This window comes from Acipenser ruthenus, chromosome 54, assembly GCF_902713425.1.
Source record: "Acipenser ruthenus chromosome 54, fAciRut3.2 maternal haplotype, whole genome shotgun sequence".
NCBI classification, from domain to species: Eukaryota; Metazoa; Chordata; class Actinopteri; order Acipenseriformes; family Acipenseridae; genus Acipenser; species Acipenser ruthenus.
In genome coordinates, this window is record NC_081242.1 from 6342267 (window position 1) to 6354436 (window position 12170).

The following is a 12170-nucleotide window of genomic DNA, read 5'->3' on the forward strand; positions in this document are numbered from 1 at the left end:
AATGTCAATTGATTGCTAAGGGTGTCTGGTGCTGAATCTTGTTTGTTGTATTACTTTTATAGATGTTCCAGTATCAAAGGCATGTGCTGAGGCTTGCACACCATCCGCTACTGTGAAGTGCTGCGGTACATCTCAGTGTAACGGTAATGCTAACGTTATTGTTAATTATACAATGGCAGTCACTGAGGCGGCACACTGATTGGTCACATGTTCACATGTTCTAACTGGAGAACTTTAACAAAACACCACCTGGAGGCAAACAAACAAAACAACGGGAATCAGAAATAAAATAAAAAATAAAAGGGCTGTAATCATCCTCCAGTGTAGCTGCTCTCGCTCAAACTAGAAACCTTATTGAATCCTTGCACTACACTGTCTCTTTGTGTAGTCACACAACTTCACCCTGGTAATTGGGATCTCATTGCAGAAAGAGATTGCTAAAAAATAGTTATCGTTCAAGTTAATAGTTATAACTCAGCTGCATCCGGGTTAGGCTTTTAGCAGAGATACTGAGATGAGATGGGCTGGGTAACAGTCAATGATAAGGGGAGCACTGAAATGTTCACATTTACAAATGTCAGGTAGACAGTAATGTTTTATCAATAGGACTTTATCAATGTTTCATTATGAAGAGATTGATAAACGTGTTGAAACACTATCAGGTATGTGTCTAATTGAGCCAGCCGTAGCCCAGCCTCTCCTTCCTTATTCATTGGCTCTCCCTGGCTTGTTTTGCAGTGGACTTCTTGAAATGCTACACCTGCACTGACTTGACAGATGAATCTAATTGTAAAGATATAACAGTCTGTGGGTATGGTGACAAGTTCTGTAAAACCACTTACAAACTAACTGGAACTGGTAAGTAATGATCCCGAAGGGCCGGGTTTCTCTGACTATAACAAGTTTAACTGGCTTCTCTTTCTCTCGTACATTCCTACTTAGTGTTGGGATTAACATAGATTTTTCCAGCAGCTTCTTTCTAAATAAGGACAAGAACATATTTGCAGTCATCACAAGAGACAAGTTTACATTGCACTAATGTTTCCCACATTTAAGTCACCATTCAATCAGCTAACAATAGTATTCAAGCCAGATAAATGTATCTCTACAATCAGGGCTGTTTTGAAAATGTACCTCCACCTACAAATCCAAGCTAAAATACTTTTTATTACAGGCTTCACATTGTTTTTATTCTCTAATACAATGTTTGAAATGGCAAGAGTAACAAAGGCCTGTGTCAATTGATGAGATAATAGTTATAGAATTATGACTAACTTTCTTTTTGCATTCATTGATAGGTGTCACCGTCAGCAAGGGATGTGCATCAACTTGTACTGTAACAACAGCTTTCCCGCGAGATGAGTGCTGTCAGGGAGAACTGTGTAATGGTAATACAGATACTATTGTAATATTGTTAATAAAATCACTAACAGCTACCAACAAATCAAAACTACAGAAGCAACGGGGTGTTATAATACATTTTTTTTGACTGCATATATATTTATTGTAAAACGTACATATATAAACAGAGCAGTCAGTACTTTTTTTTACACCTTGCTTAAAACAACTATGAAAGCACTTTTATCTGTCAAATGGCAATTATTTAAAATGTTGATTAAATGCTGTAAATAAAAAAAAAAAAAACAGAATGAAGAGCTCCCTCAATTTTCAAGTACCATTACCACAGATAATCCCCAATGAAATGCATGCACTAGAATGTCAGATTAATACATAGTTATTAATAAACGGTACCATTAATTATTCTCTTACCTGATGGGGAGCATTTACACTTGCTTCTTAGTAAATGGGATTTGAAGCCATTTGTACTTAAGATATTTATGTGATTCTTTCTAAATTTCACACCATTGAGTGTTGTAGTGTAATGGATTCGGTTGTAGGGTCTGTAAGTTTTATGTATTAAGTAGTTTTATTTTTAAACTGATATAGAGATTGAAGATATTCTTTATAAGAGGAAAGGAACCATGTGTGCCTGTTAAGACTTTCATCTTTATAAACATATTTATAGCTCTATATTATTATGAATTAGTTATTTAACAGATGTTTTTATCCAAAGCGACTCAACAACTGCTGCTGCAGTCACTTCCAATCGGACCTTGTTTGTTTAACGTCTCATCCGAGGGACGGAGCACAAGGAGGTTAAGAGACTTGCTCAGGGTCTCACACACTCAGCTTGACACGATGGTTGAGCTGGGATTGAATCTTTAACCACTGGACCACCAAGCCCCCTACTTACTCAAATGTATTGTTTAAACTAGGTCTTGCTTGTTTTACAGATAAATTGATTTGCTTCAAATGTGCTGAAACAACCGATGAAAGTTCCTGTACTTCGAGTCCATGTGCAGCTGAAGCATTCTGCAAGAGTGACTACAAACTGAACGGGGCAGGTAAGAGCTTCTCCTTCATTTGGGGTTTCTATTCTTTGTGTTTCCAGTTTGGTGCTTGTGAATTCCAGCTGGTGAACGGAGGCCGTTGAGAGCAGTTGTGTTCATGTCTAAGGAGTCCATTCCTAGCAATCCTTTTCGTAATCCTCAAATCTAACATCACATACACCTCACTGCTTCATTGCTACTTTGCAGCCACATTTCCCATGTTTAGAGATTTAAAATACATAACTTTATTATCATCAACTGACTATTATTAAGCATGGTAGAGCCCTGTTTTAGAATAACGGAACACAACTTTGTACAGTAACTTATGCCTCACATATTAACCTTCAGTGGACACTTTCTTTTTTCAAGAGCATGCAATATTGTCCCACATGGAAAAATAAAAGCAGTATGCTGGTACCGTAATATGTACATGTTAGTGTAGAGTCACCGAGGATTTGATTCTGTATAAATGCCCTGCTTATTGATTTGTCAGAATCACTGATTTGGCACTAGCTGGTTCTGTCACCACTAACCTTGCTTTTCTCCACCTTACAGGAGTGCCTGTTGTCACTAAGTCCTGTGCAGCTGATTGCAAAGCTGTTGACAATACAGCAGACAAAAACGTGAGGACAACTTGCTGCAAAACAGGCTATTGTAATGGTAAGGCTGCTATTAAACGTTAAAACAGTTCCACCCAAGCCTTAAAATCCACCAAATTGATACATTTTTGGTTTGCTTGTGTATGTTTTATTTTCACATTAATCTTTGATATGTATATAGTTTAAAAACACCATGGGATGTTTTATTAATTATATTTTTATTACATTTTTGAAGAGAGACAATGTAGGTTTATGTTACAAAATGAGAAACAAGGACACAATATTACTAAAGTGTTATATTAACCCTTTTTATTGTTTAAAATTAATATTCAAGTGATCTAATCCCTAAATCCTCTCTTCGCTTGTATCACGAAGACAGCCCTTCTCCTCGCTCACATAGTTATTTCTACAGGAAGAGGTTTGACTTTCTTAATCTTGCCACACAAAGCATCAGGTTCCTAGTTTAATTAGCCATTACAGATCGACCACAGTTTAGCTCAATTGAATAGCCCTCCATGCCTTTGATTCTGGATGGCAGTGCAATGAGCTGCTGGAGACCGATTCATTAAACCCCTGTGTTTGACTTTCAGGAAATGCCTTGAGTTGCAACACTTGTACTAATGAAGCTGACGAACCAAAATGTGCAGCAACAGCCTGCGCTGCAGCTGACAAACTATGTCAGAGCACTTATACCCTCACTGCACCAGGTAAGCTGGATCACAAGGGGAAAGGTGACTGATACCTGTGTCTCTGTCACCAGCTCGTTCCTCTTTTGCACATTTAAAGGACAAGGGCCTGTGGGTCCACTCCATAGTAAATGTATGTTGTGGTATTTGTGAAGTACAGTGAGAGTCTTGAAGGTTGCAGGTTCATGATTACACTCTGAGTTGACTTATAAACAATAAAATTAATACAATAGTTAACTGTGGTTTTCCAGACCTGTAATTTGCTCTATATGGCACTTTATCACAGACCTTTTTGCACTGTATTTTAATAAGGGGTTGATATATCACCCAGGCTGTGGGAATCACCTGTGAGATTAATAAAGAGTTCATACGATGGTGGTATTGAGATCTATATTTACATACATTACATGCAGTGGTGTTGTGCCTTCCAGGACCCCCTTGACAATGAGAATACATTCAATGTCAATTGATTGCTAAGGGTGTCTGGTGCTGAATCTTGTTTGTTGTATTACTTTTATAGATGTTCCAGTATCAAAGGCATGTGCTGAGGCTTGCACACCATCCGCTACTGTGAAGTGCTGCGGTACATCTCAGTGTAACGGTAATGCTAACGTTATTGTTAATTATACAATGGCAGTCACTGAGGCGGCACACTGATTGGTCACATGTTCACATGTTCTAACTGGAGAACTTTAACAAAACACCACCTGGAGGCAAACAAACAAAACAACGGGAATCAGAAATAAAATAAAAAATAAAAGGGCTGTAATCATCCTCCAGTGTAGCTGCTCTCGCTCAAACTAGAAACCTTATTGAATGCTTGCACTACACTGTCTCTTTGTGTAGTCACACAACTTCACCCTGGTAAATGGGATCTCATTGCAGAAAGAGATTGCTAAAAAATAGTTATCGTTCAAGTTAATAGTTATAACTCAGCTGCATCCGGGTTAGGCTTTTAGCAGAGATACTGAGATGAGATGGGCTGGGTAACAGTCAATGATAAGGGGAGCACTGAAATGTTCACATTTACAAATGTCAGGTAGACAGTAATGTTTTATCAATAGGACTTTATCAATGTTTCATTATGAAGAGATTGATAAACGTGTTGAAACACTATCAGGTATGTGTCTAATTGAGCCAGCCGTAGCCCAGCCTCTCCTTCCTTATTCATTGGCTCTCCCTGGCTTGTTTTGCAGTGGACCTCTTGAAATGCTACACCTGCACTGACTTGACAGATGAATCTAATTGTAAAGATATAACAGTCTGTGGGTATGGTGACAAGTTCTGTAAAACCACTTACAAACTAACTGGAACTGGTAAGTAATGATCCCGAAGGGCCGGGTTTCTCTGACTATAACAAGTTTAACTGGCTTCTCTTTCTCTCGTACATTCCTACTTAGTGTTGGGATTAACATAGATTTTTCCAGCAGCTTCTTTCTAAATAAGGACAAGAACATATTTGCAGTCATCACAAGAGACAAGTTTACATTGCACTAATGTTTCCCACATTTAAGTCACCATTCAATCAGCTAACAATAGTATTCAAGCCAGATAAATGTATCTCTACAATCAGGGCTGTTTTGAAAATGTACCTCCACCTACAAATCCAAGCTAAAATACTTTTTATTACAGGCTTCACATTGTTTTTATTCTCTAATACAATGTTTGAAATGGCAAGAGTAACAAAGCACTGTGTCAATTGATGAGATAATAGTTATAGAATTATGACTAACTTTCTTTTTGCATTCATTGATAGGTGTCACCGTCAGCAGGGGATGTGCATCAACTTGTACTGTAACAACAGCTTTCCCGCGAGATGAGTGCTGTGAGGGAGAACTGTGTAACGGTAATACAGATACTATTGTAATATTGTTTATAAAATTAAAACTACAGGTGTTATAATACATTTTTTTTGACTGCATATATATTTATTGTAAAACGTACATATATAAACAGAGCAGTCAGTACTTTTTTTTACACCTTGCTTAAAACAACTATGAAAGCACTTTTATCTGTCAAATGGCAATTATTTAAAATGTTGATTAAATGCTGTAAATAAAAAAAAAAAAAACAGAATGAAGAGCTCCCTCAATTTTCAAGTACCATTACCACAGATAATCCCCAATGAAATGCATGCACTAGAATGTCAGATTAATACATAGTTATTAATAAACGGTACCATTAATTATTCTCTTACCTGATGGGGAGCATTTACACTTGCTTCTTAGTAAATGGGATTTGAAGCCATTTGTACTTAAGATATTTATGTGATTCTTTCTAAATTTCACACCATTGAGTGTTGTAGTGTAATGGATTCGGTTGTAGGGTCTGTAAGTTTTATGTATTAAGTAGTTTTATTTTTAAACTGATATAGAGATTGAAGATATTCTTTATAAGAGGAAAGGAACCATGTGTGCCTGTTAAGACTTTCATCTTTATAAACATATTTATAGCTCTATATTATTATGAATTAGTTATTTAACAGATGTTTTTATCTAAAGCGACTCAACAACTGCTGCTGCAGTCACTTCCAATCAAACCTTGTTTGTTTAACGTCTCATCCGAGGGACGGAGCACAAGGAGGTTAAGAGACTTGCTCAGGGTCTCACACACTCAGCTTGACACGATGGTTGAGCTGGGATTGAATCTTTAACCACTGGACCACCAAGCCCCCTACTTACTCAAATGTATTGTTTAAACTAGGTCTTGCTTGTTTTACAGATAAATTGATTTGCTTCAAATGTGCTGAAACAACCGATGAAAGTTCCTGTACTTCGAGTCCATGTGCAGCTGAAGCATTCTGCAAGAGTGACTACAAACTGAACGGGGCAGGTAAGAGCTTCTCCTTCATTTGGGGTTTCTATTCTTTGTGTTTCCAGTTTGGTGCTTGTGAATTCCAGCTGGTGAACGGAGGCCGTTGAGAGCAGTTGTGTTCATGTCTAAGGAGTCCATTCCTAGCAATCCTTTTCGTAATCCTCAAATCTAACATCACATACACCTCACTGCTTCATTGCTACTTTGCAGCCACATTTCCCATGTTTAGAGATTTAAAATACATAACTTTATTATCATCAACTGACTATTATTAAGCATGGTAGAGCCCTGTTTTAGAATAACGGAACACATAACTTTGTACAGTAACTTATGCCTCACATATTAACCTTCAGTGGACACTTTCTTTTTTCAAGAGCATGCAATATTGTCCCACATGGAAAAATAAAAGCAGTATGCTGGTACCGTAATATGTACATGTTAGTGTAGAGTCACCGAGGATTTGATTCTGTATAAATGCCCTGCTTATTGATTTGTCAGAATCACTGATTTGGCACTAGCTGGTTCTGTCACCACTAACCTTGCTTTTCTCCACCTTACAGGAGTGCCTGTTGTCACTAAGTCCTGTGCAGCTGATTGCAAAGCTGTTGACAATACAGCAGACAAAAACGTGAGGACAACTTGCTGCAAAACAGGCTATTGTAATGGTAAGGCTGCTATTAAACGTTAAAACAGTTCCACCCAAGCCTTAAAATCCACCAAATTGATACATTTTTGGTTTGCTTGTGTATGTTTTATTTTCACATTAATCTTTGATATGTATATAGTTTAAAAACACCATGGGATGTTTTATTAATTATATTTTTATTACATTTTTGAAGAGAGACAATGTAGGTTTATGTTACAAAATGAGAAACAAGGACACAATATTACTAAAGTGTTATATTAACCCTTTTTATTGTTTAAAATTAATATTCAAGTGATCTAATCCCTAAATCCTCTCTTCGTTTGTATCACGAAGACAGCCCTTCTCCTCGCTCACATAGTTATTTCTACAGGAAGAGGTTTGACTTTCTTAATCTTGCCACACAAAGCATCAGGTTCCTAGTTTAATTAGCCATTACAGATCGACCACAGTTTAGCTCAGTTGAATAGCCCTCCATGCCTTTGATTCTGGATGGCAGTGCAATGAGCTGCTGGAGACCGATTCATTAAACCCCTGTGTTTGACTTTCAGGAAATGCCTTGAGTTGCAACACTTGTACTAATGAAGCTGACGAACCAAAATGTGCAGCAACAGCCTGCGCTGCAGCTGACAAACTATGTCAGAGCACTTATACCCTCACTGCACCAGGTAAGCTGGATCACAAGGGGAAAGGTGACTGATACCTGTGTCTCTGTCACCAGCTCGTTCCTCTTTTGCACATTTAAAGGACAAGGGCCTGTGGGTCCACTCCATAGTAAATGTATGTTGTGGTATTTGTGAAGTACAGTGAGAGTCTTGAAGGTTGCAGGTTCATGATTACACTCTGAGTTGACTTATAAACAATAAAATTAATACAATAGTTAACTGTGGTTTTCCAGACCTGTAATTTGCTCTATATGGCACTTTATCACAGACCTTTTTGCACTGTATTTTAATAAGGGGTTGATATATCACCCAGGCTGTGGGAATCACCTGTGAGATTAATAAAGAGTTCATACGATGGTGGTATTGAGATCTATATTTACATACATTACATGCAGTGGTGTTGTGCCTTCCAGGACCCCCTTGACAATGAGAATACATTCAATGTCAATTGATTGCTAAGGGTGTCTGGTGCTGAATCTTGTTTGTTGTATTACTTTTATAGATGTTCCAGTATCAAAGGCATGTGCTGAGGCTTGCACACCATCCGCTACTGTGAAGTGCTGCGGTACATCTCAGTGTAACGGTAATGCTAACGTTATTGTTAATTATACAATGGCAGTCACTGAGGCGGCACACTGATTGGTCACATGTTCACATGTTCTAACTGGAGAACTTTAACAAAACACCACCTGGAGGCAAACAAACAAAACAACGGGAATCAGAAATAAAATAAAAAATAAAAGGGCTGTAATCATCCTCCAGTGTAGCTGCTCTCGCTCAAACTAGAAACCTTATTGAATCCTTGCACTACACTGTCTCTTTGTGTAGTCACACAACTTCACCCTGGTAATTGGGATCTCATTGCAGAAAGAGATTGCTAAAAAATAGTTATCGTTCAAGTTAATAGTTATAACTCAGCTGCATCCGGGTTAGGCTTTTAGCAGAGATACTGAGATGAGATGGGCTGGGTAACAGTCAATGATAAGGGGAGCACTGAAATGTTCACATTTACAAATGTCAGGTAGACAGTAATGTTTTATCAATAGGACTTTATCAATGTTTCATTATGAAGAGATTGATAAACGTGTTGAAACATTATCAGGTATGTGTCTAATTGAGCCAGCCGTAGCCCAGCCTCTCCTTCCTTATTCATTGGCTCTCCCTGGCTTGTTTTGCAGTGGACTTCTTGAAATGCTACACCTGCACTGACTTGACAGATGAATCTAATTGTAAAGATATAACAGTCTGTGGGTATGGTGACAAGTTCTGTAAAACCACTTACAAACTAACTGGAACTGGTAAGTAATGATCCCGAAGGGCCGGGTTTCTCTGACTATAACAAGTTTAACTGGCTTCTCTTTCTCTCGTACATTCCTACTTAGTGTTGGGATTAACATAGATTTTTCCAGCAGCTTCTTTCTAAATAAGGACAAGAACATATTTGCAGTCATCACAAGAGACAAGTTTACATTGCACTAATGTTTCCCACATTTAAGTCACCATTCAATCAGCTAACAATAGTATTCAAGCCAGATAAATGTATCTCTACAATCAGGGCTGTTTTGAAAATGTACCTCCACCTACAAATCCAAGCTAAAATACTTTTTATTACAGGCTTCACATTGTTTTTATTCTCTAATACAATGTTTGAAATGGCAAGAGTAACAAAGCACTGTGTCAATTGATGAGATAATAGTTATAGAATTATGACTAACTTTCTTTTTGCATTCATTGATAGGTGTCACCGTCAGCAAGGGATGTGCATCAACTTGTACTGTAACAACAGCTTTCCCGCGAGATGAGTGCTGTCAGGGAGAACTGTGTAATGGTAATACAGATACTATTGTAATATTGTTAATAAAATCACTAACAGCTACCAACAAATCAAAACTACAGAAGCAACGGGGTGTTATAATACATTTCTTTTGGACTGCATATATATTTATTGTAAAACGTACATATATAAACAGAGCAGTCAGTACTTTTTTTTACACCTTGCTTAAAACAACTATGAAAGCACTTTTATCTGTCAAATGGCAATTATTTAAAATGTTGATTAAATGCTGTAAATAAAAAAAAAAAAAACAGAATGAAGAGCTCCCTCAATTTTCAAGTACCATTACCACAGATAATCCCCAATGAAATGCATGCACTAGAATGTCAGATTAATACATAGTTATTAATAAACGGTACCATTAATTATTCTCTTACCTGATGGGGAGCATTTACACTTGCTTCTTAGTAAATGGGATTTGAAGCCATTTGTACTTAAGATATTTATGTGATTCTTTCTAAATTTCACACCATTGAGTGTTGTAGTGTAATGGATTCGGTTGTAGGGTCTGTAAGTTTTATGTATTAAGTAGTTTTATTTTTAAACTGATATAGAGATTGAAGATATTCTTTATAAGAGGAAAGGAACCATGTGTGCCTGTTAAGACTTTCATCTTTATAAACATATTTATAGCTCTATATTATTATGAATTAGTTATTTAACAGATGTTTTTATCCAAAGCGACTCAACAACTGCTGCTGCAGTCACTTCCAATCGGACCTTGTTTGTTTAACGTCTCATCCGAGGGACGGAGCACAAGGAGGTTAAGAGACTTGCTCAGGGTCTCACACACTCAGCTTGACACGATGGTTGAGCTGGGATTGAATCTTTAACCACTGGACCACCAAGCCCCCTACTTACTCAAATGTATTGTTTAAACTAGGTCTTGCTTGTTTTACAGATAAATTGATTTGCTTCAAATGTGCTGAAACAACCGATGAAAGTTCCTGTACTTCGAGTCCATGTGCAGCTGAAGCATTCTGCAAGAGTGACTACAAACTGAACGGGGCAGGTAAGAGCTTCTCCTTCATTTGGGGTTTCTATTCTTTGTGTTTCCAGTTTGGTGCTTGTGAATTCCAGCTGGTGAACGGAGGCCGTTGAGAGCAGTTGTGTTCATGTCTAAGGAGTCCATTCCTAGCAATCCTTTTCGTAATCCTCAAATCTAACATCACATACACCTCACTGCTTCATTGCTACTTTGCAGCCACATTTCCCATGTTTAGAGATTTAAAATACATAACTTTATTATCATCAACTGACTATTATTAAGCATGGTAGAGCCCTGTTTTAGAATAACGGAACACATAACTTTGTACAGTAACTTATGCCTCACATATTAACCTTCAGTGGGCACTTTCTTTTTTCAAGAGCATGCAATATTGTCCCACATGGAAAAATAAAAGCAGTATGCTGGTACCGTAATATGTACATGTTAGTGTAGAGTCACCGAGGATTTGATTCTGTATAAATGCCCTGCTTATTGATTTGTCAGAATCACTGATTTGGCACTAGCTGGTTCTGTCACCACTAACCTTGCTTTTCTCCACCTTACAGGAGTGCCTGTTGTCACTAAGTCCTGTGCAGCTGATTGCAAAGCTGTTGACAATACAGCAGACAAAAACGTGAGGACAACTTGCTGCAAAACAGGCTATTGTAATGGTAAGGCTGCTATTAAACGTTAAAACAGTTCCACCCAAGCCTTAAAATCCACCAAATTGATACATTTTTGGTTTGCTTGTGTATGTTTTATTTTCACATTAATCTTTGATATGTATATAGTTTAAAAACACCATGGGATGTTTTATTAATTATATTTTTATTACATTTTTGAAGAGAGACAATGTAGGTTTATGTTACAAAATGAGAAACAAGGACACAATATTACTAAAGTGTTATATTAACCCTTTTTATTGTTTAAAATTAATATTCAAGTGATCTAATCCCTAAATCCTCTCTTCGTTTGTATCACGAAGACAGCCCTTCTCCTCGCTCACATAGTTATTTCTACAGGAAGAGGTTTGACTTTCTTAATCTTGCCACACAAAGCATCAGGTTCCTAGTTTAATTAGCCATTACAGATCGACCACAGTTTAGCTCAATTGAATAGCCCTCCATGCCTTTGATTCTGGATGGCAGTGCAATGAGCTGCTGGAGACCGATTCATTAAACCCCTGTGTTTGACTTTCAGGAAATGCCTTGAGTTGCAACACTTGTACTAATGAAGCTGACGAACCAAAATGTGCAGCAACAGCCTGCGCTGCAGCTGACAAACTATGTCAGAGCACTTATACCCTCACTGCACCAGGTAAGCTGGATCACAAGGGGAAAGGTGACTGATACCTGTGTCTCTGTCACCAGCTCGTTCCTCTTTTGCACATTTAAAGGACAAGGGCCTGTGGGTCCACTCCATAGTAAATGTATGTTGTGGTATTTGTGAAGTACAGTGAGAGTCTTGAAGGTTGCAGGTTCATGATTACACTCTGAGTTGACTTATAAACAATAAAATTAATACAATAGTTAACTGTGGTTTTCCAGACCT

General features: G+C 37.7%; 2 long non-coding RNA genes across 2 annotated transcripts; both read left to right on the forward strand.

The window, feature by feature from the left end:
- The first annotated feature begins 40 nt into the window (after positions 1-40).
- Positions 41-3690, forward strand: LOC131723279 (uncharacterized). Its single transcript, XR_009320195.1, has 5 exons — positions 41-143; positions 739-1388; positions 2295-2405; positions 2946-3050; positions 3580-3690. It is a non-coding gene; the product is annotated as an uncharacterized LOC131723279 (long non-coding RNA).
- A 5844-nt stretch (positions 3691-9534) lies between these two features.
- On the forward strand, positions 9535-11930 carry LOC131723280 (uncharacterized). The gene is made up of 4 exons (XR_009320196.1): positions 9535-9625; positions 10533-10643; positions 11186-11290; positions 11820-11930. It is a non-coding gene; the product is annotated as an uncharacterized LOC131723280 (long non-coding RNA).
- The last annotated feature ends 240 nt before the right edge of the window (positions 11931-12170 follow it).